Raw genomic sequence first — 26,591 nt, forward strand, 5'->3', positions numbered from 1 at the left:
CCGCGGCGGTGTGTACCGCCAATGGGATACCGCGGTTGAAAGACCGCTGCGTGGATTTGTGGGTCGTAATGGCATGGGCGTGTTTGTGTTGGCGTGACGGTGGAGGTTTGGTCATCTCCAGTTTATCGCTGACCGCTGATGAGGCGGCCTTCAGTGGATGTCGGGTTTTTGGCGATTTGGCAGTTGTGGGTCAGAATGACCGTGGCGGTTTACCGCGGCCGCGGCGGTATGATGGCGGTCTTCTGACCGGCGGTAAGAGCCCCATAGTCACCTACAAACGGAAGTACTGTCATCCTGAGACCAGCAGTCTTGCTCAGAGCAAGAGTCCAAACTACGACACCCTCAAGGCACTCTTAAGTGCTTTGAAAAATGTCATCTTTCCGTCTTTTATTTTCTTAAAATGTAATCAATGAGTGACTTTAATTCCCGGAATACTCTTCGCTTGCCTTTCCCCACCAATTGCGATTCGCAGACTGCGTCCAATCCGTGCGTGACCCTTCTCACCATCCAACCTATCCCAGCGCGGCTCCTAGTGACGTCACACCCACACACTGCAGCTGACAAAGTCCTGCGGCTTGTCCTCCTTCATTCAGCTTCACTTAAAACTAATTTCTGCAATATATTGCGAGTACTAACCAAAAAGAAGAAAACAAATCTGTCGGTTTACTACAGGAAGGGTAATACAATCGCTTCAGAAACCTTACGGATTTTTCACTAGCCTCGGCAGTTATTCCATCTTTCTCGGTTTCCCACTTTCGCAAGCAAAATTTGGCCCGCAAACTTTACTCTCAACTGATCAATGAACTATTCTAGCGCACCTTAGAATTCGTCAAATCTCAAAGTTGAAAATGTTCTTTCATTCCTCAATATTCATACTGACTCGTTGACCACGCCCGATCAACCTATTAAACCGAACAGATTACAACTCCAATCAAGTGTCTCATACACTTTTCAACATACTCCGGAGTCTCTTGACCTCGCAAGGACCCATCTCAACATCAACAACCACGTGGACAATTTTTCCTGCACAAAGCGCTACACACATATGAAGTTCGACGACTTCCCTACTCTCACACTTTGGAGTATCACTCCTCTAAAATTTTTGATTGGGGTTCGTAACCCCCTAAAATCCTCACAAACTTCACAATTCATCTGCAGCGTAAGCTGTGCAAAAGCGAAACCCTAACTTTACTCATACTGTCACTAGAAATGCCGTAAACATTCTCACACCTCCATTTCCTCCATTCGCAAGCTCTGAGATTCCAGGAAAGTCATTGGGGATTTAGGGCATCATAATTTCTCCAACTTGTTTTATCAAAGAAAATTCTAACTTGAATCCGTCTATTGTTCGGATGGGGTCCCAAAGGGCGAAACCATCAATCTCTGCTACCATCTACTGATAGCGCGTCCAGTCTTTATAAATTACTTATACTTGGACACGCCGGAGGTCGGTGAACCTTTTAACAGAGTTGGGTTCTCCTCATCCAAGAATAGTCGGATCACTTGAATCAATAACCATTATAATCAATACCCAATACTTAATTAATAGATCAAACAACACATTAGGAATCAATAACAATCAGTATTTTGCCACACCATGACCTTTCAGTCATGAATAACCACACCAGTTTATTAAAAGTTAATGAATTTATTTCCCTATATTAACAAAGCTAGCACAATATAGGTGAGTCTCAAAATCAAATGATATACGTATACTAACATTACTAGCTGTCCATAGCGATGGAAGAAACGCAATCTACGCAAAATCTGGATTATAATCCACACGGTTATAGCAATGTAAATCACTAATATAAGTAACTGAATTTGACTAATTGCATACATCGGTCAGCATAATAAGATTTCAATTTAGCATGGTGCATCAAGTGAATACCTCAATTAACCTCTAATTAGCATTGGCATGTGGGGCTTCATGCAAAACTAATTTAGTCAACATGAATTTAGAAAACCTCTAGCTTCGGCCCTATCAAAATAAGCAGTTGGTACCTAAGAAGGAAAACATAATGCATAATACAATTATCCTTTCATAATTACCAAATACAATCAGCATTCAAGGAAAAGTCTTCGTCCTTCAGGTACCGGTTCGATCAGCATAGGGCAGATTTCAAAGGGGCAAAGTTAAAGCAAGTTTCCTTGCAGTAGCAAGAAGAATGGGGCAAAAGTTACTGCATGGACAGGACGGGGCAAAATTTAAGTTAAAGTCTCTAGGGTGAGAATTCTAAAAGTCTCTTTCTCTGCGACAGAGAAAAGGCATCAAAATGTCATTTAAAATGGCGTCTTGAATCAGGCTTCAAAATGGCATCAAGAAAAATGGCTGACTTCTCTTTGTCCGGTGGGTTTAAGTAAGAAACGTTCCGAATTCTTCAGGGTCTTCCATTGGAGGGTTCATAGGGTGGCTTCCTTTTGACCAATGAATAGTGTCTTTCTCTTAGTACTCATTTATGCAGAAGGTGTCCTTGGAGCCTTGGAACACAAGTTGCAACGAAGTTTGCATATTATTTTCTGTATCAGAGTCTTTATTGTCTGCACCTGCAGAAACTGACCTTGCTTCAAAGGGGATGAAACTAGCCTAGCACAAAACCTTGAGATAAGTGTATGAGTCATTTCTACTCGAAAAATACAACCTTAAAGTTAAAATGTGTCTTTGTTAATACAAGTGAAAACCACTCAGTTAAATTTGAGACCAGGCAACAAGGCCAAAGCCTTTTGCTAAATTTTAGCTAAGCATAAAACAGTTCCAACAAGAAAATCATAGAATACATTTTCACTTATGACGGATTACTACATTTGTCGATTCTTCATGATTCATGAAGCTCGTTTATAATTTTAATAATGGCGAACTACGTCGTGGGCACATTTTCCCACGTACATTATTTTTCTTTACTAAAATCACACTACCTTACACGATTTTGTTACATGATATATGAATATTTGTTAGTCTTTCTTTTTCTGCTTCATCAGGGGCAGTGACAATAAGCGGGGAAAAGGCGTGCACCTTTGCTGGAAATAGAGAAGTTTGGGCACATTGGCTCCTTTCTCTTTTTTTCTTGCATTTAATATTGGGCACAGTGGCTCACCCAACATGTCATATTCTACCAGTGTTCCTACCATGTAACCCAGACGGTCTTGTTTAAACATGTTTTCCTTTTCTTCTTTTTCTCTTATGTTCTTGTTATGTTCTCGTATGTTTATTGTTTGGTGTTTAGTTCATTATGCAGTACTTTATGGAGATCAGGATTGCTAAAGTTGTATATTCTAGTAAATTAGGCAGCGGCGCCATTGTAGCTGCTCTCCCTGTTGTCCACCCATTTAAAATGCCTTTGGACGCTATGCTTTTTGACTGTATGTATGAAAACGTAAATAAAGAAGAATTATAAGGGACAGTACCTGTGAATGTTATTCCTCCAGGCCCTGTTGCTTACTTTAGATGTGTCCGACACAAGCCGCTGCATTTCAAGTCAAAAGCAGTATGGATAGGTCCCAAAACTTTTTTGACTGCTGCTAGTTCATGCCCTTGGTGGTACATTAAGACAATATTGCTTCCAAACACCTTTTACCGCTGTATTTCGGAGGTAGTAATCTGTGACAAGAACGTTTGTGCATATTTGTTATGCGGAATCGTGTTGTGGTGGTGATGTACCTTGTTGTCTTCCTTATTGGTGTGTATTTGGGTTGCATTATTTCAATGTGATTTTGTTGTGTTGTATTACAGTTTTTTGATTTCTGTCGACTTTTGTTGTGCTGAGCCCTATTACGTATTAATTGTGTTGACATGTTGCTTGGTGTTTGCAATTGTGTTATGTTTTTTACTGTAGATAGGTCAAAAATAATGCTAAATGTCCTGCCAAAAGCAGCACATGCCTTTAAAGTGCCTGTGGCAAGTAATCATTTACCACCGTCTAAGGTGGTAAAATAGCGCTGCTCCTGCTCAGCCAAAAACAGTGAGAGCATGTGCTTCAACTTGGCGCTCCCCGTTGTAACTTTAAGTGATACAGCACCAGGTGGCCTAAGAAAACGAGAAACTATAGGAAAGATGCAAAAAACAGTTGGGGATGCTAACAGTACTAATGACAATGAAACTGGAATGCCAATGGAATACATTTATGAGTGGCGTCAGAGATCCCCAGCTCATGAAACCAGCCATCCTGTACCTTTAATGTTATTTTTCAAAAACTGCCCTACTGTGCCAATAGGGCTAATCGCCAGCATCATACTATTCCCTGTCCTCTAAGCATGCTTAATGATTAGAGACTAGTGGCTAACACATCGGGGTAGGTTAACTGATGCACAAATTACCTCAGATTGTGGGAAAGTTTGGCAGCTATGTTTTTCTTGAGTAACAGTTTTTGTTCCAGGAGGATATGTTATGTTATGTCATGTCATGTCATGTAATGTTACATTATATTACTTTATCTAAATGCCATTTTTATAGAAAACAGTCTCATTGCACTGATATGTGCTCTGATTTTTCAATATCATGTTTAATAAGCTGTGGGTGTGTGAATGTCAGAGAGTTCTGTTGGTGGATTTTTAGGGATGGGCTTCACATCTCTGTACAGCTAAATAGCGATTGGCCATCTATTAGAAATTTTCGACATGGCCCTCTCTGCAGGGTCACCACAGATTTTTGCCTTCATCTGCCTTCCTTTTCCTGAATGAGTTTTTGTTGGCTTTTGGAACTGTGGGCACTTTTTTCCCAGATAAACAGTCTTAAAGTGTTGGTGCTCTCCCTTCTAAACATGGTAACATTGTCCCACACCTTATTGGTACATTTGTGGGTGGGCAGCAGATAAGAAAATAAGTATAAGAAAAGTAGTGTTGCATCCAATGCAGCACCACTTTTCTTCCGCCCTTTAGTGCTCCCCTAACGCCACCATGTATGTGCTGTATTTAACATACGGCGCACCATTGAGGTAGTAAGGGAACTAGCGTCAAACTATTTTATGTTAGTTTGGTGCTTTGCAAGATTAGCGTAAAAAATGTTGACCTTAATCCTGCAAAGCACATTGAGGCCCATTATAAGTAATGGTGTACCTCCTTCTAACGCCTGCTCTGTGCTGGCATTAAAAATGGTACAAAAAATAGTGCAAAGAAATCTTTTAAATATCTTTGCACCATTTATTCGGCCCCCCCTTGCATACATTATGCCTGAGGCAAGCATAATGTGGCGCAAGGGGTTATAAAGTGGTGGAATGCATGCATTGCACCATTTTATATATCTGGTGCAGAATTGTTGGCCTTGTTGAGCCATAATAGCGTAAAGAAATTGCACTAATGTGCACAAGGAGGCGCTAGGCCCTCTAAAATCTGGGCCTAAGTTAAAAAAAAAAAAAACATACCTGACTCCTGACGGATCACCGCTCTTCTGCTCCTCTGGCTCCATCGCAGGTACAGGCTCCTACACTGCCCTGCGGCCAATCCTAGCCCTGCTCTCTGCTAACAGCATGAAAACAGGGTCAGGATTGGCCTGTGTGCCTTCGATTTGCACACCCAGGCAGACTGAGAGCCTGTGCCTGCTGTGTCCAACCCCGCAACACAGCTCGAGTTGGAGACAGCTAAGTGCGCATGTGTGTTTGGCCATCCTGAGATGGCCGGCCAAAGCCACATGCGCACTGAGGGAAGTGAACACTACTCCCCCTCAATGGCTGTCATCATGATGACTAAGACTCAGCCAGTGATGAAAAATAAAATTATAATAAGCCTGGTTTATTATCATTTTATATTTCAAGTTTTTCCCCTGCTGGCAGGGGCACGACGTTCCTCCGCCTTAACAGAGGAGCCACCCGTGTATAAGCGGCCTAAAGGTAGCCTCTAATGGCTGATAGTACAGGATGCAATTAAAAAAGAAAGTTGTGTTTAAATTTTACATGTCTTGGCAGTAAAATGCCCCTAAAGTCATTTTTCATTGTTGTAAGGCCTACCTACCCCATAGAAAAAAACAGGATTGCCTTTCAGAAGATTTCCAACAGAAATTTTAAAGCTTATATTTCCGGTCCACTAATTGGATTTTGATTGTTCGAGTATAATTTTATTTATTAAAATTGACTCTATCTTTTCATATTGGTTTGGAATTTTGCTTGTGTTGTGTTTCTACTTTATTAGTATGTGTGTGCACTGCATAAATGCTTTACACATTGACCTCTAAGTTAAGCATGACGTCTTTGTGCTAAACCACTAGTGGGTTAAGCAAAGTTTAATTTAGTGACTTTTGTGGTTCACCATGACAAAGTTTCTGGTTGCTGTCTGATAGGGACTTTCACCCCTTCTCAACTAATCAACCAATTTCTTACAGTTTAGACATGTTTTTCCTGTTTGTATGCCATACATGAGCAGGACTGGCTTTAGAGCTGGTGGCACACAGTACTACAATCTTTTTTGGTGCTCCTGACTGTGATTTCCTTCTTCTTGAATTCATTCACTACCACCCTTCAACAGTGACCCTCACCTCTTCATAGCCCCTCTCACACATGCATTTCTTTTGTGTTATAGTGCTACTCATACTAGTGTAGAGTGTCAGAGCACTTTCCATAACACAATCACATTATACGAAGACAATTAATCATTTGTGTATAAATCAGTCCATAGTAAAAGTTATATAAGGCAATGAGGACTAAAAGGTGTAGGAATCACACCATCCATATTGGAAGGCAGTATTATTTAGGAATGCTTGGTCTAGAGATAATTAACCACTGGGGAAAACATAACATTCCAAACTATGCAATGCAGTTTGCATGCAGCTATTTAATGACAGTTAATAGGTCACTGTGCTGTATTAGGAGAGTAACTTATGATCTTCAAGTAACAAAAGGATCTCTCTGACGAAAGAAGTGAACCACTGACTTATCGACATTAAAACAGTTCTGTGATCTGCAGGGTAAAACTTCTTCGCAGCAGGCATATTTACCCTCTGTTTTACTTTATGATGAGTGTTAGAAATGGGGTCTTTGGTTGACAGTCTGGTTACCCCCTGTTCAAGCAGGGATCCTCACTCTAGTCAGGTTTGAAGAGAATCACCCTCAGCTAACCCCTGCTTACCTCCTTAGTAGCTTGGCAGAGCAGTAGGCTTAACTTCAGAGTGCTAGGTGTAAAGTATTTGAACCAACACACACAGTAACGTAATGAAATCACTACAAAATGACACAACACCAGTTTAGAAAAATATGAAATATTTATCTAAACAAAACAAGACCAAAACGACAAAAATCCGATACACACAAGTCAAGTTATGAATTTTTAAAGATTAAACTCAAAAATAGCGCTTAGAAACACAAAATGCTTTGATGAGGTGTTAATACACCGTCGTGACGGAGTCGTTCCCAACAAGCGGACACCAGCCACGCCGGACACGGGGACACGTAGACCCCCAAGTACAGTACCTTTGGTGAAGAGTGAAAACAAGTCGATACGCGAAGTTGAGGATTGCGGCGTCTGTGCGAAACGTTGAATCTGCGCACTTCGAGCGGTGTCAGTCACGATGTGGTGCGGCGACTTCCACGGAGTCGTGGACTTCAGTGGGGCTGCAGTGGCGTCGGGCCGGCGAAGGTCGTCGCGTTCCAGCGAAGCTCACGGAGTTGGTCGCAGGCGGCATCACCGGATTCAGCAGCGGAGTCGGTCCGAAGTCGTCCGAAGTCAATTTTCTTGGATTTCCACCAGCTTTCTTTTCAAGGGCCCAGGGACTGGATAGGGCACCACTTGGCAGAGCAGGAGTCTCTCCAGAGTCTCCAGGTGCTGGCAGAGAGAAGTCTTTTCTGTCCCTGAGACTTCAAACAACAGGAGGCAAGTTCTAAATCATGCCCTTGGAGATTTCTTCACAAGATGGAAGGCACACAAAGTCCAGTCTTTGCCCTCTTACTCTGGCAGAAGCAGCAACTGCAGGATAGCGCAAAGCACAGTCATGGGCAGGGCAGCACTTCTCCTCAGCTCTTCAGCTCTTCTCCAGGCAGAGGTTCCTCTTGATGTCCAGCAGAGATCTAAATTCTGTGGTTTTGGGTGCCCTCGTTATACCCAATTTCTCCTTTGAAGTAGGCTTACTTCAAAAGTAAAGTCTCTTTTGAATGTGAAATCCTGTCTTGGCCAGGCCCCAGACACTCACCAGGGGGTCGGAGACTGCATTGTGTGAGGACAGACACAGCCCTTTCAGATGTAAGTGACCACTCCTCCCCTCCCTCCTAGCACAGATGGCTCATCAGGAAATGCAGACTACACCCCAGCTCCTTTTGTGTCACTGTCTAGGGTGAGGTGCAACCAGCCCAACTGTCAAACTTACCCAGACAGTGAATCCACAAACAGGCAAAGTCACAGAAATGGTATAAGCAAGAAAATGCTCACTTTCTAAAAGTGGCATTTTCAAACGCACAATCTTAAAATCAACTTTACTAAAAGATGTATTATTAGATTGTGAGCTCAGAGACCCCAAACTCCACATGTCCATCCGCTCCCAAAGGGAATCTACACTTTAATCAGATTTAAAGGTAGCCCCCATCTTAACCTATGAGAGGGACAGGCCTTGCAACAGTGAAAAACTAATTTAGCAATATTTCACTGTCAGGACATATAAAACACAACACTGCATGTCCCACCTTAACCATACACTACACCCTTCTTAGGGCTACCTAGGGCCTACCTTAGGGGCGCCTCACATGTAAGAAAAGGGAAGGTTTAGGCCTGGCAAGTGGGTACACTTGTCAAGTCGAATTTACAGTTAAAACTGCACACACAGACACTGCAGTGGCAGGTCTGAGACATGATTACAGAGCTACTCATGTGGGTGGCACAACCAGTGCTGCAGGCCCACTAGTAGCATTTGATTTACAGGCCCTGGCACCTCTAGTGCTCTTTACTAGGGACTTACTAGTAAATCAAATATGCCAATCATGGATAAACCAATTACATATAATTTACACAGAGAGCATAAGCACTTTACCACTGGTTAGCAGTGGTAAAGTGCTCAGAGTTCAAAAACCAACAGCAACAGGTCAGAAAAATTAGGAGGCAGGAGGCAAAAAGATTGGGGATTACCCTGCATAAGCAAAAACGTCCAACAATGAGTCAAAAGCGCCACTAGAAAAAACACTGATCTCTATACAACAATCCCTAGCATCAGAGTTATCTTAACATTTTTATTGTTGCCTGAAAACTGCTGGACACACAAGGGGGGTGATTCTAATTCTGGCGGGCGGCGGAGGCCGCCCGCCAGAATTCCGCCCTCCAAAATACCGCGCCGCGGTCAAAAGACCGCGGCGGGTATTTCAAGTTTTCCCCTGGGATGGCGGGCGGCCGCCAAAAGGCCACCCGCCAGCCCAGGGGAAAACGACCTTCCCACGAGGATGCCGGCTCGTAATCGAGCCGGCGGAGTGGGAAGGTGCGACGGGTGCATTTGCACCCGTCGCGTATTTCACTGTCTGCCAAGCAGACAGTGAAATACTTGTAGGGGCCCTCTTACAGGGGCCCCTGCAGTGCCCATGCCAGTGGCATGGGCACTGCAGGGGCCCCCAGGGGCCCCGCGACCCCCCCTACCGCCATCCGGTTCCCGGCGGGCGGACCGCCGGGAACTGGATGGCGGTAGGGGGGGTCGGAATCCCCTCGGCGGCGCAGCTAGCTGCGCCGCCTTGGAGGATTCAACAGGGCAGCGGTACACTGGCGGGAGACCGCCAGTGTTGCCGGTCTGACCGCGGCTTTACCGCCGCCGTCAGAATGCCCTGCGGGGCACCGCCGGCCTGTCGGCGGTGCTCCCGCCGACCCTGGCCCCGGCGGTCTAAGACCGCCGGGGTCAGAATCACCCCCAAGGTGTTTTTAAACCCATGTTATTTGTAAACACAGGACACCCAGCCCAGCACCCAGTGTGGCTGCACCAGTTGCACAATCCCAAATCTGGCGCTGTACATGAGTATGGTGTTTATGAGATATATATGTTGGGCTCGGTAGGTGGTGTTTCTGAAGGGCTAATGTTACCGGATACATTATGATAGTTGAGTATGTTGGTGGTATATTAACTGTGCATGAGTCATACTGTTGAAAGTGTTTGTCTTTTCATGGTGGCAAGTGTTCACTGCCCCATTCTATACGAATATGCTAAATGTTTGAGATTATAAGTGAAATACCACTACTTCTAAAATCTACTGAGGGTCTCAAAGGGCTGAGGTTCTCCATCTGAAAAAGCTGTAGTTAGATGAGGCTATGTCTAAATGCATCACCAGAATGTCACCCATCAGTACCAGCACCCCACTCATCTTGCAGCCAAGCTCACCATCTCTGGTGGATCTCGACATGCCAGCAGCCAGGACACCATCAGACCGCAGAATAAGTTGTATAAAAGGACAAAACTAGAAAGCAGACCTTTTTGTCATCATTGCACCTAGGCTCTGGAACAACATCCAAGTATCCATCAGGACTGCACCAGCAATGCTCCAACATAGAAAATAGTTGAAATTGCCCCTCTTTAAAGAACACATCACAATGCATTAACCACCTTCAACTTAGCTGCATCTTCTCTTACTCATTGACCTTATGCTTGACTTTGACCATGTACAGTGCTCAACTGCCTTTTCGCTGGGTTTGCACTAAAACAAATATGATATACATATGTACAGACATACATATACATACATACAAGCCCTGGGCACACCCAGATAAAGCACAGTGGGCAGGTTACTGGCCAGCATGGGCAAGACTGTGCGGTCCCTCTCCTATAACACTTCTTCCCTCATCCATTCAAACAAGATGAAACATTTATTTTCGATTCCCAGAGGTCATGGTGAGAACCCTCAAGTATGGGAAACAATAATGTGGCAAAACAGTTTTATCTCCCCCTCCTAAGGTTGGAATCTTCTATGAGAACTTGCCATGAAGTACCATATTTATATCGTAAAGTTGTCTCATACAGGTTTCCTACAACACCTTGGATCATTAATCACCAAGAGGGTGTCTTGAAATGGTTCTTACATACATATTAGGAGAAGTTGTTGGACAGGCCAATTGATAATGGCTTCCTTTCTGGAAATTCCAGCTGGCCAGCTAAAAATAGTTTATCTGGAACCCAGCTGCTAGTGTCTGAGTTTTGGGCATCTAAATAACTGCTGTGGATACCATTTCAGTTGGCTCCATTTCCACCTTTGATCAGGCCATTGATGGTTAATAAGATCTATTTATTCAACTCTTCCTAGATAGTATGACAAATTCATTTTATTTTATGTGCTAGCCATAGGTCGTCTAGTGCAAAAACACTATATATTGTGATTGGGAAGATGATAGTTATTTAGCAAGTGGTTAACATCTAAATATTGGGGGTTGCTGCATGCTTACAACTAGATTAGAATGTCTAGAGTTCTGGAACTCCCTCCGATGCTGCCATGCTCATGCCCAGCACCCGTGCACTCACCTGCTAAGCCCAACGTGATCGCAGCAGCAGGAACAATCAGTGTTTTTGCTTCTTTTGTTGCCGCTTTGGTTGCCACAAGATACAAGTTATATGCTTTTCAGAGACTGAAAACCCTGGGCTCCAAGGCCCTGAATATTTCTCTCCTCTGCCTCCAATGACTCTGCCGCTGTCTGAGAAGAAACTCAACTGTTCTGTTGTTAGTACAAATGCTGTTTGCTGGTTTTCCGCTACCATGGGGAGCTAGTGGGGTCACGGCATGCAGCGGGGCAGATTTACCAAGAGTAGGGGGTAACTAAGGCACACGGACAGCCTGTTGGGAGTGCTCTTACTGTATTCTCTTGATCAAGCCTTTTGGAATCCACCAGCTATTGTGTGAAAGCTTCATTTCGACCTTATCCTTAAATAAACACCTGAAGGTCTCTTATCAGCAGTGGTGGAGGACGCAGCCCTGTGGAGGCGGAGGTAAGTCTGGGGGTGTCATCTCTTTTATCCTTCAATTTCATTGTCATTTCTTCAGTATATTTAGCAGTGCCTGGTTCTTGGTTCTTCTACCCACCAGGGAATTTCACTGGACTTTCTGTTTTGACTGGATCTATGATTAATTCTTGACCTGCGCTTGGTGCAGTTGGAAGACCCATAATACCCAATTGATATAATTAGATACTTAACCCCGAGATCCATGCCTGGTGGTGTTCAGTAGACACTTGGCACCCTGCAGTGAGAGGAGGCAGCTGACGTCAGGCCTGTGCAGCTTGCTCTTGCAGAGGAGATTTGGGAAGTCCATCTGCTCCCTAGGCCTAAGGGAGGGCGTGCTTAAGCATGCTGCTGTGGTGGATCATAAAGTCTGGCAAAAACATCCCCGGAAGTTCTGTTATTTCTCTCTGCCTATCTTTCAGTGTCTCTCAAAAGTAATATGACAGCTCGTAAACTTCGTTCAGACGGGCTAATCAATCTAAGGGCCTGTAAAAAGACCAAATCGAATCCCTTTAGGAATAAGGCCATTCAAGCCAACCTACTGAAGAGCCTCAACCCTATTTCTTTATTCTTCCAAAATGAGGTTGTTTACTCTGGGGCAGAAATCCTAAGGACAAGACATTTAGGGACAGGGAATTCCCCTTGGAAATTCAAACCTAAGCCACTACAAATCCTGTTTCTCCGACCCCCTCCTCCACATCTAAAGGATGTAAAAGCCACAGAGTCAGTGGTTCCAGAAGCTTCTATTCATCTGCTTGAAGACCTTAATTTCCATGGTGATTATTTCACCCTTCCTTATATGGACAACGCAGTGAGAAATCGTTCCCAGAATGAGGATATGTCCACTCTCCTGGTCAGTCCCACCCTCCTGGGATGAAACTTTTTAGCAGTACCCCATCCGTACTTTCCTCTGTAGGTCTGGGGTCCTCAAATCCTCCTGACTTGGCGGCTGTAGTGAATTCATCCTGTAACCACCCAGGCCAACATGTACAAGTGTCTGAATCTTTTAATGCCTGGAAATAATTTTATTCTCCATTTGACATCTGCTTGAAAAAAATGTTAATAATGCTGATCCCGTTCAAGATACTTTAGTCATGACTTTGCAAGCTTTGTTGGACTATAGAGGGAATGAGGCCCCTTTGCATTTGGCTCCAGAATTGATGAATATTGAGAAGAAAAATCCCCAACCACTTGATCATACACCTCATGCAATTCCTAGGATTGAAGGTGGTGAAGTACAAGAATATGTTTTGACACCTGTGGGTGGGGAGTTTCCCTTACAGCTGTTGAAAGTGAAAGATAAGCATAATAGCTGTGGTTCCCAAGTGGGTAAACCACACATTGTGTGTGCCTTAGAAAGCCCCAGGGACAGCAGGATGTGGAATGTCTGATTCAGGTGTCTCCAACCAGTGGATCATGAGCTACCAATAGCTCCCTGACACCTTCAGAATATCTCACAGCCTTGAGTTCATTTTTAAATAAACACATGGTCTCATTTTCCTTCTAAAGTTAAAGGAAGGCTGTGTTCATTTTGCACTATTATCTTCAGGCTGCAGATAACAGGGCCTGATAATGAGCAATGCGCGAGTCCTATTTACGAGTAAATACAGCAATGGTCCTCTAGGGGGAAGTAAACAACATTTTCTTCCTAGGAAAGCACTTTCAACAATCTATCAAAAATGTGTAAGTTCTGTAGTCATTCATATTTTATTTATATAGAAAATGTATGCTTCTCCACTGAAAAACAATCATTTTTACTTCCAAATCAATCATTAACATTGCTCCTAAACGTGTTGGCGCAGTGAAAGTGACTAAAGTGACAAGAATTTTGTGCAATTGTGTTCTGTGCAATATTTACAAGCTGTGGTTAAAAACAAAGGTTATTCCAATCTTCTATCAATGGACTCAAAAATATCATCCAGATGTCCAGAAGTCACTTTAGTATTTCTCAAAAAATCCACAACATCAATATGTTGACCTTTCAACCCCATCTGTGTAGAACAGTCTATCCAGGGTCATCATCAGGACTGTTAGCTTTTTTTAGGTAGCACCAGTCAATCAATGTATTCTATCTTATCATATTTCATCTTCCAATCGGTCTTATGTTCTGTTGGGCTGTTTTCTTATAAACCTCCATATGGTTTGTTTTTCATAATAGAGGACGCTTGCCTGTATGTGGAGTCAGATTTATGACCAAGGGCACAGAGGTGAAGAACTGAAGCACCGAAGGAATTTAACTCTTAAATAAAAGTCCTTGTCAACTCAGTATTGGAATGTGAGAACAAAATGATATTCCTGAATGCTTCTAAATGGGACAAAATTAAAATGTAAAGTTACCTTACTGAGTAACTCTTCATTTTAATTTCCTCCAATTTCAAAGTGTTGCATTTACAAGCAGTAAGCCTTTTGGTCCCAGTCGCCTTTAGACACTGAGTCATATTTATAACTGAAAACTTCAGTCTTTTTTTTGAATTAGAGAAATTTAAAGTAGAGAAAAAATATTTCTATGTAAAATTAAGCCTTAAAATTTTTCTCCACTTCCAATGGATCTTGCTGCTGATTACGAGTTTGGCTGTCTGACCGCAAGACTGATGCGGTCGCGGCCGCCAAAAGAACGCCATGTTTGCGGTCATACATGCCATATTAAAAGTTACACAGCCAAGCCCACCAAAATACAGTCAAAATCCCAACTCCACCAGAACCTTGGAGGCCAGGAAAGAGACGGTGCGATCCCCGGGACCGCCAGCCTGACAACCAACCACCGAACCTATTGCAACTCAGAAATTGCCATGGTGGTCTTATCATGGTGGTCTTCCAATGGCAGTGAGAACAGTTGTGCTTGGCGGTACCCACACTAATACAAAATACCAAATTGGATAGATTTGAAAACAACACAGCTGACAAATATACACACACTCATCACTCCTACCAACCACACTATAAAACACACCCCTTCACACACCACAATCCTTTGCCTCCACAACTCAGAACACAGCAACTGTAGTGCAATAGGATATTCACCACTCCACCTCACATAAGCCACACATCCCACATCTGAACAGCACCCCACCAAACACATATTTGCACACTATCACACACTTAACTGCACACCACCCACTCATCACACAGCCCCTACAAATGTATTTCTACCCAATTCCATCACTTCATATACAGCACCATCTCACCACAAAAATACCCACGATTCACCGATGAGGAGTTAAGGGTCATGGTTGATGAAATCTTTAGAGTAAAGCCACATATATTTGGAGCCCAAGTCCAGCAGATCACTATCGCTAGGAAAATAGAAATGTGGCAAGGAATAGTCGGCACAGTGAATTCTGTAGGCAGCTACCCACGCACAAGGGACATCAGGAAGAGGTGGAACGACCTCATGGGGAAGGTCTCGTCCATGGCATCCAGGCACCAGCTGGCGGTATGCAAGACTGTCAGTGTCCCCCCACCTCCTGCCCCACAGTTCACATCATGCGAAGAGAAGGTTTTGGCCACACTTGCAGATCCAGGACCATGTAGCTGAACATGTTACTTGTCAATAAGTGGTCAGTGCATTGTGCATTTGTATACTGCCACATTCATTTCGATGAGGCATTTTGGCACCTTTGTTTGTCTGTCAGTGATTTTGCACACAGGTTGTGCTGTCCTTATTGTCCACACTATTTGCATCTTGGCTTATCTATTCAAGATGGATCTACTTGATTTGCCACATCACAAGTGTACCATGATCTGTAAGTTGATACCTCTCAGGTAGGTATACTTCAATAATGAATTGACAGACAACAACACGTTGTCATTGTGGTCACTGACCTGGTGTATGGTATTTCAGCAATTGGCCCTACTGGGCTTTCAATTTATGTTACACCAACTACTACAAACAGCATAAATAAGTCATCCTTTCAGGTGCGTTGTTTTTATTGTAAGTGGATGTGGGAGGATGTACATTGGGCAGGTATTTTACTTTAGGGACACAGTGCCCTCTGGCCTTAGCTTTGCTGCCTCTTCCTGTCCTTCCCACGCAGTATATAGATGGGATCCCCTCTGGTGGGTACAGTTCAGTAGCTGAGTAGAGGGAGGAGGGTCATAGAAGGTGAGTACATAGTTGTGGCTGAGTAGAGTGACACTCCCAGTGTCTTCTGGCCTTAGCATTGCTGGCATGACCTGTCCTCCCCACATAGTATACAGATGGGACTCCCTCAGGTGAGTACAGTTCAGTATCTGAGTAGAGGGAGAATGGTCATAGTAGGTGTCAATATACAACCTGTAACATACTGTCCATCACTTCAACAGGTTTATCTGCGATTAGGAAAATGGAGATCCTCAAGAGGCTGGCACTTCCCCCCTGGATGACGCCCTCAGTGAGGATACAGCTCCAGGACTTGTGGATGTTGAGAATGTCCCTGGCCCATCTGGGGAACGTGGTCAGGTGGCACCTGTCAGCCTCACCCACACAACAACAACTTCCCAGCCCTGTTTCATCAACATCTCAGGCTACCATTTGCCCCCAGGCCTGTGTCCCGAGGACAGATGCTACCATTGTTTGACTCCCCAGTCCAGGTAACTGAGTCTCATCTGAACACCTCGGACAATGATGGACCTGGACCAAGTGGTAGGGTGCAAACTGTGCCAAGGGAGCAGGCACATGAGGGTAGGGTGTGTGGGAGGGATGGTGTGGGCCAGCAGCATGAGGCTGCTGGAGTGGGTCTGGCAGGGACACCATAAACCAAGTCTTGAGAGCATACCAACTGTCACAGGCGTGATGGGCAAGGTACTTATCGAACTCAGGGAGATCAAGCAGCTGCAGACTGATTACCACCATGAATCCTTACAACAGTGGGAGGCTCACAATGCCACCTTGGCCTCCCTAATAGGGCTGCTGCAGAACATCAACACCACCCTGAGCAGGGATAGGGGACAACAATAGACCCCTTCCACTGGCCCCCTAACATCAGCCCCTTCAACATCTGGGGCAGCCACTGGAAGGGAGGGCCTGCCAAGGGGAGAACCCACCTCAGACACCCTTGCCTCAGTGGCTGAAGAGTCCTCCGCAAGTGGGTATGTCAACCAAAGCATCCAGGAGATGCAGATGCCAAGAACTCCACCACTGCCAGGAAGTAACCTCTTTCTGATGTAACTCCTTTGTGTACCACAAAATCACTCTGTTGACTGTTCTACATACACTTTCCATTTTCCGGGATAGTAGGACACTTGACTTTGGAATGAAAATGACTACATCCACCATGACTGATCCCTTCACTGTTTGCGTTTGTTATTTCTCATTACTTTGTACCTTTAACTCAAGAACAACTGTCAATAAACACACTGAGCACTCTAGCTATGTCCAATAGTGATTGTGTTTGGAATGTTTTGGGATGTACAATGTGAAAGTATGTGATGTTAATGAGGTACGTTATTTTTTCCGCAAAAGGCGCGCAAACCCAGTGCCATATTTAGATTTTGTCACTAGTCGAGCAACAAAATTCCTGACTTAGAGTCATCATAGTTTTTTTCGGACCACCACCTCACCTTGTATCGTATAATAACAATGATATGCAAGATAGGCGTTTCTTTCCCAAAAATTACGCTAGCGCCATATTTACAAGTCAACACCAAAACATACCTGATATATTCATTTGTACAGCCTTCCCTTGTGTGGTGCATAGTGCAGCACATATTGAAATACAACATCTCCATCATTGAGGGAGGCATTTCAAGGGCAAAGGGTTGGGATTCACATGCAACACACAGGGCACAACACCTGTTTCATGGCACACAACACACAAAATAGGTACAAATTTACATACCATCACTCCTCTGCACGTCTAATGTGAAGGGACCAAGAGCCACCTGTTAGAAAATTGGCACAGCATCAAATGCAGCACCACTTTTCTTGCCCTACTTTGCGTCCTCCTTCCGCCACCATGTGTGCGCCATATTCAATATATGGCGCACCATGGCACAAAGGAGGTGCAATAGAGTCAAGATAATTGATGCTATTGATGGACTGTTTAGGATTAGTGCTAAAATGTTGGTGCAAATCCTGCACAGCACATAGAAGCCCATTGAAAGCAATGATGTGCCCTTTCTTAATGACTGCTCTGTGCAGGTGTTAGAAGTAACTGCTAAAAATGACGCATTGGAACCTCTTAGATTCCTCTGCACCATTTTTGCAGTCCTCCTAATGGGGGAACACCCCCCTTGCATACATGATGCCTAGCGCAGGCATAATGCGGGCAAGGGGTTACAAAGTGTTGCACTGCATACATACTGCCACTTTGTGAACATTGCACAGTGATTTTGGCGTTGTTGGGCTATATTAACATAAATCAAAATGATGCAAATATGGCACAACGAGGTGCTAGATCCTTCTAAATTTGGGCCTCAGGGTCAAATATAGACCACACTACACATATTTGGCATGGGTGAACTGTCAGACCAGAAATTAATTAACAATCACCAGGTCCCTGAGGTACAACCCATGATAGGATAGTGCACCACAACACATCAATACAGCATCCATCCAAACGGGAACACACACAATACCAGATGCAAGTCTGTATCTCCAAGTATAACAAATATGTGCTATGGCACATAGGAAATAACAAATATTCATGTCTGACACATTTTGTCACATTCCTTTGCAGCAAACCATAATTACGCCATCCAGCCATGGGTCATGACCCCTTTTGGAAATCCAACTACTGATGGATGCTGAGCGGTCTTACAATGAAGGCCACAGAAGGACCACGAATGGGGTGGGAGGACATTTAGACTCCTAAAATCTAGATTCAGGTGCCTAGCTCTTATAAGAGGAAGCCTGTTATATACACCACCCCTTGTCACGACAATGATGCACTACAAGAGGAGGAGGAACAACCAAACTGCTGATGGAGCATGCAGAAGAGAACAAATTGTGAACAACATTTTCTCATAGACACTGTACTCCAAGATTCACCATTTAAATACTGCAGTAACATCACTTTAACTCTGATTTCTCATGGCATACTCATTATCACCACCACATACCATTTTAACACCCATATCTCAGAGAGCATGACAACACCACAACAGTTGTAAATAACTTTGGAACATAGGCCCAGATTAAAGAGGGCCTAGAGCCTCCTTGTGCAACATTAGCATAATTATTTTTTATGCTAATGTGGTCCAACGAGGCCAAATTCGACGCACCAGATATACAAAGTGGTACAATGCATGCATTGCACCACTTTGTAACTCCTTGCCCAATGTTATGCCAGTACCAGACATAACATATCCAAGGCGGGGTGAACCCCTGTTAGGGGGCTGTGAAAATGGTGCAGTGGAATCAAAGAGATTCTACTGTGTCATTGTTGCAGTTACTTTTAACAACTGCTCAGAGCAGGCATTAAAAAGGGGCACACCTCTGGTTGCAATGGGCCCCTATGTACTGGTCAGGGTTAGTACCAAAAGTTTGGCAGCTAAACCTGAACAGTACATCAATAGCGTCAAATAATTAGATGCTATTGCCCCCTACCCTGCTCCATGGTGCACCTTATTTTAAACATGGTACCCACATCGTGGCAGTAGGGGGGTGCTAAGGAGCGCAAGAATAGTGACGCTGCACTGGGTGCAGCACCACTTTTTTAAAATCTGCCCCATTGTCTGGAACTAAAAACAAATTAGAAGATTGCACTACCAAATGAATGTATGGGTGGAATGTAGGTATAGTCTTCATCAATTGCAATTGAAATTGTCACACACACATATCACACAAGTGTATTTGCTTGACATATGCCTCAAACAATCCTGGAAATACACATGAAGACTGCTGTTCAGATGTATGGCCTAACTAGGAAAATGCAGTGATTACCCACAATGGCAGGTTTGTATCTGCTAGGTAACGAAGCAAAGTCTAAATGACACTTTTCTACATGAAAACTGAAAACATACTCCTCAGTGGCACTCACATGTTTGACCAAGAGAGAGTGACATACGTTGATTAAAACTCCTAAATGTCTAGTTCTCTCACACACAATCCATTTTGGTGTGTGCATGTAAGTCAAGCAATGTCCAAACAAGTCACAGACCCTTGCCAAATTGTACATGTGATGAAGGAGGCAGATAGATTGAATGTTGCATCGCCTCTACTCATAGCTGTCATGAGTAATCATACTTACAAAATACACTTATGGTGAATGTGACTTAGGTTGCGGAATGCAGATGTGAGTGCGTGCTCATGTTGAATAAATGATGTGGATGGACAGCTGAGAGAGGTCACTCAGACACTACACAAGTGCTGTGGCTGGTGTTCTGTAATGTGTGGGGGGCAGTCATGTGATCTAGCAAAGCCTGGAAATGGGAGGGATCCTATTGCTTAGCCTGTAGAAGAGGCTGTGTCCATCTACAAAGTACACAAGTCTGACTATGCTGTGCATGAACGAAGGGACAACGTTGATGACAAAGATGGGTATTAAGGGTAATGAGCAGAAATTATTCCAGAGAATGTGTATGTAAATACATATTCCAGTCACATTGGCAATGACTACAACTATGTGCTTGGCCAGCACAAATAAGTATGACAAATGTTAGCGACAAATGACAGTATCTGTACCCTGGGTCTAAAGACATGACCCAGCTCCACAATCTATCAATGACCTAACCAAGCATTATAGGAATAATCTCACCTATGTATGCCAAGTAATGTCACACCCTAGCAAATGATGGGACATGTCCAACACAAACAAACTGCCAGCCCTCAGTATATAACTGGGCAAGCCTGACAGCAACAACCCCATATATAACACAACATACTTGCCCATGGGACCACAAATGTGCAGGTGTGTGTCTACAGGTGACTGTGCATCGCAGTGCTGATGATCAATCATGAGGATGGCAGATCCCCAACCAACGCCCCCCCATGGAGGCTCCACTGACTCTTGACACAGTCAGGGGCCTGCTGCTTGTGCACACTGAACTGAGTAGAGGTAACCCTAGTCAACCTGTGTCAATAGATGCAACAATGGCCCTGTGTGGGCATACAAAGTGCCACCCGAGCACTGATGACTAGGATACCATCACTGCCTGAGAACAGCCCTGCCGTGCAGATTGTATGCAACTATGTAAATCTGGCAATACAAATAAAGTTTGAGTCATTGTACATTCCAAGTGTATGTGCTAAACATATACTTCATAAATCTTAGCACACATGTTCCACTTAGGTGAACCAGGCTTGGTGCCATCTATTTGCATATTAACAAAATGTAACTATTTACATAATTACTCACAAACCTATGAACAGTACAAATGTTCCCACATAGGGAAACATAGTTAACACATATATGAGTACACAGCCTTGAGACAATGGCCTACATATATCCATACTGGAATAGAGAATTGGTAAGTGTCAAATCTCTGAACACACCACTGTAGTATGCATCACTTTTCATACATACAACATATGTTTTCACATACAAACATGTCACATACATACCAACAATGACACATGTCAGCACACCATCTCCAACAATTTGCATGCATGGAGAATTATATGTTACACGTGATGCTTTACATCATGAAGTCTGGCCCTTAGAACACAGCAGATTGTGGACATATTTGCACTCATATTGTCATGGGTTAACGGATCTTAACCCAGCCTTAGTCAATAGCATCATTTGCTTGCGATTTGTCAAGGGTATCATATGCATGAACATGTTTTCCACATGGCCCATCCTATCTCACGCTGTGTTGTGAAACCTACAGTGGGAATTCTGACATGACAATTTGGTAGGCCCACATTATGAGTTCCATCACATATGTACACTCACAGTAACATGTGGAAGCCTGTATGTGAAAAATGGTCTTCATACACATGCACATTTTCAAACAGTATCAGTCCTCCCATGCATCACACACCTACAAACATATGGTAACACATTCCCATGTTACTGGTACTCAGTGAAATACACATGCATACACATGTTTCCCTACCATACAAACAACAAAGATGCATAGCCCCTGTAACTAGGAAAGTGAATCTGGGTGCCCAGTCAGCCTTTACTACAAAATCCACGCATTCCCATCATGTGTCAAATAAATGACGCATACAGTAGTTCTCCATACATAGCAAATCACTCAAATGATGCCTTGCACCTGCTCATCTAATCTAAGTCCTCATGCATTGTCAGCTTTCATGGGAAAATCCACACAAGGCTGTCATGCTTCAAAAAAACAAAAAACAAAGCATATTAGAAAACATGACATATATGCACAGGAAGAGATGTAATAGGTCTTCTTTGCTGCACACATGGAAAAGTGAATTTACTTTCACCCCTACTTTACAGTCTTTTAGTCTGTGCTTGAGAGAGGATGGTCATTCCTGAATCTAAGTTGACTAAATCACTCAGCTAAACAAGTGGAATGTGTTACAGTTGTCCATGCTTTTCTTTGTTCAACAATCACACAGCTGTGCCTTCCTGTCATGTTTTGTAGGTGGACCTCCACCCTACACTATTGGTGAGGTTTCCCGTTTTGAAGACCCCTGATGCAGCCAGTAAGTGTTACCTTGTGTCACATGTGTAGATCAAGGGTTGTGTGTGACAGGGTATGATGTGTGCAATGCCATGTTCAAATGGCATGTGTGCCAATAAAGACACCATCATCTATCCTTGGGTATCAACATCATGTCTGATGGTGTGTTGAGGATGTGGAATGAGTTGAATGATGCACAGGTGCCAATGTGTGATTCAATGGATTTGTGAGTCTTTGGAAAATGTAATTATTCCCACAAACACAGTGATGTCAGTCAAGATATGTAGTGGTGCTGGCTTTCTGAAATGTATGGTTGTTGCCAACAGATTAGTCACATCACATGTTACTGCACTATGGCCCTCATTACAACCCTGGTGGACAGTGGTAAAGCAGCAGTAATACCGCCATCAGGCCGGCGGAAAAAAGAATTGAACCACGACCATGGCGAAAACCGCCAACATAGACAGCCTCTTTAACACTCCGACCGCCATGGCGGTAGAAAAAACACCGCAGTGGTAACCGCCAACAGCCAGGCGGAGGACAAACTACTGCCCACTGTATTACAAGAGGCCTATCCACTACCTTTTCTTGGGCGGAACCAACGCTATCAAAAGCACGGCGGAAACAGTACACAGAAGGGAAACTACTCACCTCTCGACACCCAACGAGGAACCAGGATGCCATGGAGCCCGAATTACACGTACTGCCGAGGTTGGTCTTCCTCCTGCTGTATCAGGAGCAGGACAGACGCCGTTGACGACCACAGTGAGTACTGCACCTACAACACAGGGGAGGGGGGAGGGAAAAGAGAGTGACACACACACGCAACACGCAATACCCCCACCCTCACCCACAACACCATACACACAAATACATGTAGCAACATTACATATACACCCCCCACCCCCTGGAAGAACGCAAGGAAAATATTAAATGATTGTAATCATGAAAAATCAGATAGTGAACGTTCAAAAATCAGTATATACAAATATGTACACCAACAGCACAAGTCCGGATATTGTACCAATCATTGTCCGTGGACCAGTGGTCCCAAAATGCGTGGACGAACCCCACACAAGATACCTGACTCGAAACAGAGAGAACACTGCAGGGTCATCAGATCGAAAATAAACAGGCACCTCAGGGGGAAGGGGAGGGGGGCACCTCAGCCGGATGAACGCACGACGCCACTGCTCCTCGAGGGGGCTCCATGCCCATTGCTGTATCCTAGGGAGTGCAAAGCCACAGTCTCTCAAGTCTTTCCAGTGGGTGGTTTGCCCACTGCTTTATCCTGGGGAGTGCAAAGCCACAGTCTCTCAAGTCTTTCCAGTGGGTGGTTTGACCCCTGCTTTATCCTGGGAGTGCAAAGCCACAGTCTCTCAAGTCTCACAAGTGGGTGGTATGCCCACTGCTTTATCCTGGGGAGTGCAAAGCCACAGTCTCTCAAGTGGATAACAGTCTCCACTGGTTCTGGAGGGGGCTTGGTGCCCAGAGTGCTTCATCCTGCCAAGGACTGAGGTAGTGGATGTCCTTCTCCACTGGTTCTGGAGGGGGCCTTGTGCCCAGAGTGCTTCATCCTGCCAAGGACTGAGGTAGTGGATGTCGTCCTCCACTGATCCTGGAGGAGGCCTTGTGCCCAGAGTGCTCTACATGCAGTGTGGCAGGTCCCATTCCCTCACCTGGGTGTGTGTGGCACAAGATTGCCTAGCAACAGGTAGCATGATACGCCATGGAGGCAGAGACATACCCCACCCTGCTGCGCTTCGCCTTCCACCTGCAGGTGCAAACAGTGATGAGAGTCATGCCTCATGGAAGCTGGGCAGGGTCCAGGAAGTCTCCTCCAGCCTCGGACGGCTGCCCACTGGGGATGGTAACCATGTCAGCTGTGGTGCCACTGTCCGAGCACGTCGTGGGGCTGGTGGCAGTGCTTGTGGCGGTGTCTTTGGCGGCGGTGCTGGCGGTAGTGCATGTGTCAGCACCTGTTGAGGGACACAGCAGGACGTGCCCACTGGGGAAGATGCTGGGGACTGTTACTGAGGCTGCAGATGTGCAGGTGGCGGTGTAGGTGGCTGTGCAGGTGGCGGTGCTGGTGGCTGTGCAATGGCGGGGCAGGTGGCGGTGCTGGTGGCGGTGCAGGTTGCGGTGTTCGCCGCTGTACAGGTTTGGAATAGGTTGAGGTACAGGGGATTGGGTCTGGGTGGAGGAAGTTGGAGGGGGAGGCTGGACACAGGGACAATGGCAGCCATCAGTGCTGAGGCCAGAGCCTGAATTGCTCTCTGTTGGGCCACCTGCCCAGAATGAATGCCCCATAGGTATGCATTTGTTTGTTGCAAATGCCTCTCAACACCCTGGATGGCATTTACAATGGTAGATTGCCCAACAGTGAGGGATCTCAGGAGGTCAATAGCCTCCTCACTGAGGTCAGCAGGGCTGACTGGGGCAGGGCCTGAGGTGCCTGGGGCGAAGGAGATGCCCAACCTCTTGGGTGAGCAGGCACGGGACACACGCTGAGAGGCTGCTGGGAGAGCGGTGCTGGTAGGGGGTGGCGGCTGTACCTGTTGATGCGGGTGGGCACAGAGGTGCCCGCCACCGCAGGGGAGCTCCCATCAGAGCTGTCGCTGGTGTATGCTCCTGTCCCCGTCATGGGCTCCCCTCGCCCTGTGTCCCACTGGTGGCTTCAGATTCCGTTGCTTCACCCTCTAGGGCCAAGTGGGTTGCAGCTCCCTCCTGCTCCTTTGCCACTGTTCCTCCACCAGATGATGCTATTGCACACAAGAACAGGGAGACAAAACAAAAAGGGGGGGAAAGACAGAAGAAACACATGTTCAGTGCATGCAACACCACTACCTTTTGCGGACACAACACGCAGGGAGCAGCCCTCTGCACTAAGCCATGCATTGGTGACATCGGGCGCCACGGAAGTGGTTTTGTCTGTTGGGATGATTGAGCAGTGCCTGTGAGGAGAATTAGCTTCATTGGAGATATCATTTAGGACGTGAAATGTGGATTCGATTTCTGCCTTGAGAAATGGTGCGCAGTTAAATGAAAGGAGATATTTCCAGCTTGTTGATGAATTTTTATTTGTGGCCCTGAGGAAGGTGGCTTAAAGGATCAATTTATTACGGAGTCCACCGAAACGTGCGTTGGCAATTATTATTACGGCTGGCTTAAAGACTTTGTGAATCAATACTAAGGCTTGCTTTAGTAAATTTCCACCACAGTTGCAGTGGCATCTGGGGGAGTGAAGTTTGGAACATCCGCGAAAAAACGGAACACCAAGGGTGGCCGATTAATATATATGTGAAGAACGCTGGAATATAAAGACTCCCACAAGTATAGTGATGGTATATGTTTGATGAACTGTGAAAAGATTATTTGCAATTACATTACATAACAGAAAGCAAAGAAATATATAAAATGATTGAAAATTGCTTAATTGTATATGTTGAATATAGCTTGGCTATATATCATCTATTTTGAAATTAGATAATTCATTGATATGTATATGTATTTTTTTGTATTGATATATGTCTATGTTTGTTGGTAATTAGAATTGTCCAATTTGTTGTCCTGTTGTGAGTGAGTCTGGAGTCTGTGTTGTGATGGTTTTTTTCTAATGATGTATATGCCATTAGGAATAAAATGTTTATATTTTTTGTAACTTGTTATTATTTGTTAAAGATACTAAGCCATGCACTAACGGTTCCTAGCAAATTCACATGCCCATGGGGGACGAGGCCTAAGCCCAATTGCTGCACACCTGGAAGTCACAGGAGCCTGACTAGGTGTAGATGGCTATTACCAGTAGTGGGGTTGGGGTGCTACAGAGCCTGCCTAACAAGGGACCTAGCCTTCCAAGTTCACCCTGGCCTAGGGGAACCTACAGCCCACTTCGACCACCCAGACACCTCGTAAAGCGTGCAGAGTCAGCTGAATTAGAGTGTACTCACCCCCTTGTGGCTGCTGTGATGCCCTCAAGCGCCCATCCAACTCCGGATAGGCCACCGCCAGGATCCGATATATCAGGGGGGTCATGGTGCGCCTGGCACCCCTTCCCCATTGGGCCTCCGCCGTCTTCTGGAGCAGGTCCTCCCATCTTTTACGGCATTGGGTGCTCCGTCTATGATAGACCCCCAGGGTCCGGACATCCTTGGCGATGGCACGCCAAATACCCTTCTTCTGGTGGGCACTGACCTAGAGGAAA

General features: G+C 44.9%; 1 long non-coding RNA gene across 1 annotated transcript in view; it reads left to right on the plus strand.

The window, feature by feature from the left end:
• LOC138300081 (uncharacterized) overlaps positions 1–22,409 on the plus strand; it is a 102,087-nt gene extending 79,678 nt beyond the window's left edge. Inside the window, exon 3 of the long non-coding RNA XR_011204872.1 lies at positions 22,349–22,409. This is a non-coding gene — a long non-coding RNA (uncharacterized lncRNA). The remainder of the gene's footprint in view (positions 1–22,348) is intronic.
• Positions 22,410–26,591: the final 4,182 nt, after the last annotated feature.

This window comes from Pleurodeles waltl, chromosome 6 (assembly GCF_031143425.1).
Source record: "Pleurodeles waltl isolate 20211129_DDA chromosome 6, aPleWal1.hap1.20221129, whole genome shotgun sequence".
Lineage (NCBI taxonomy): Eukaryota > Metazoa > Chordata > Amphibia > Caudata > Salamandridae > Pleurodeles > Pleurodeles waltl.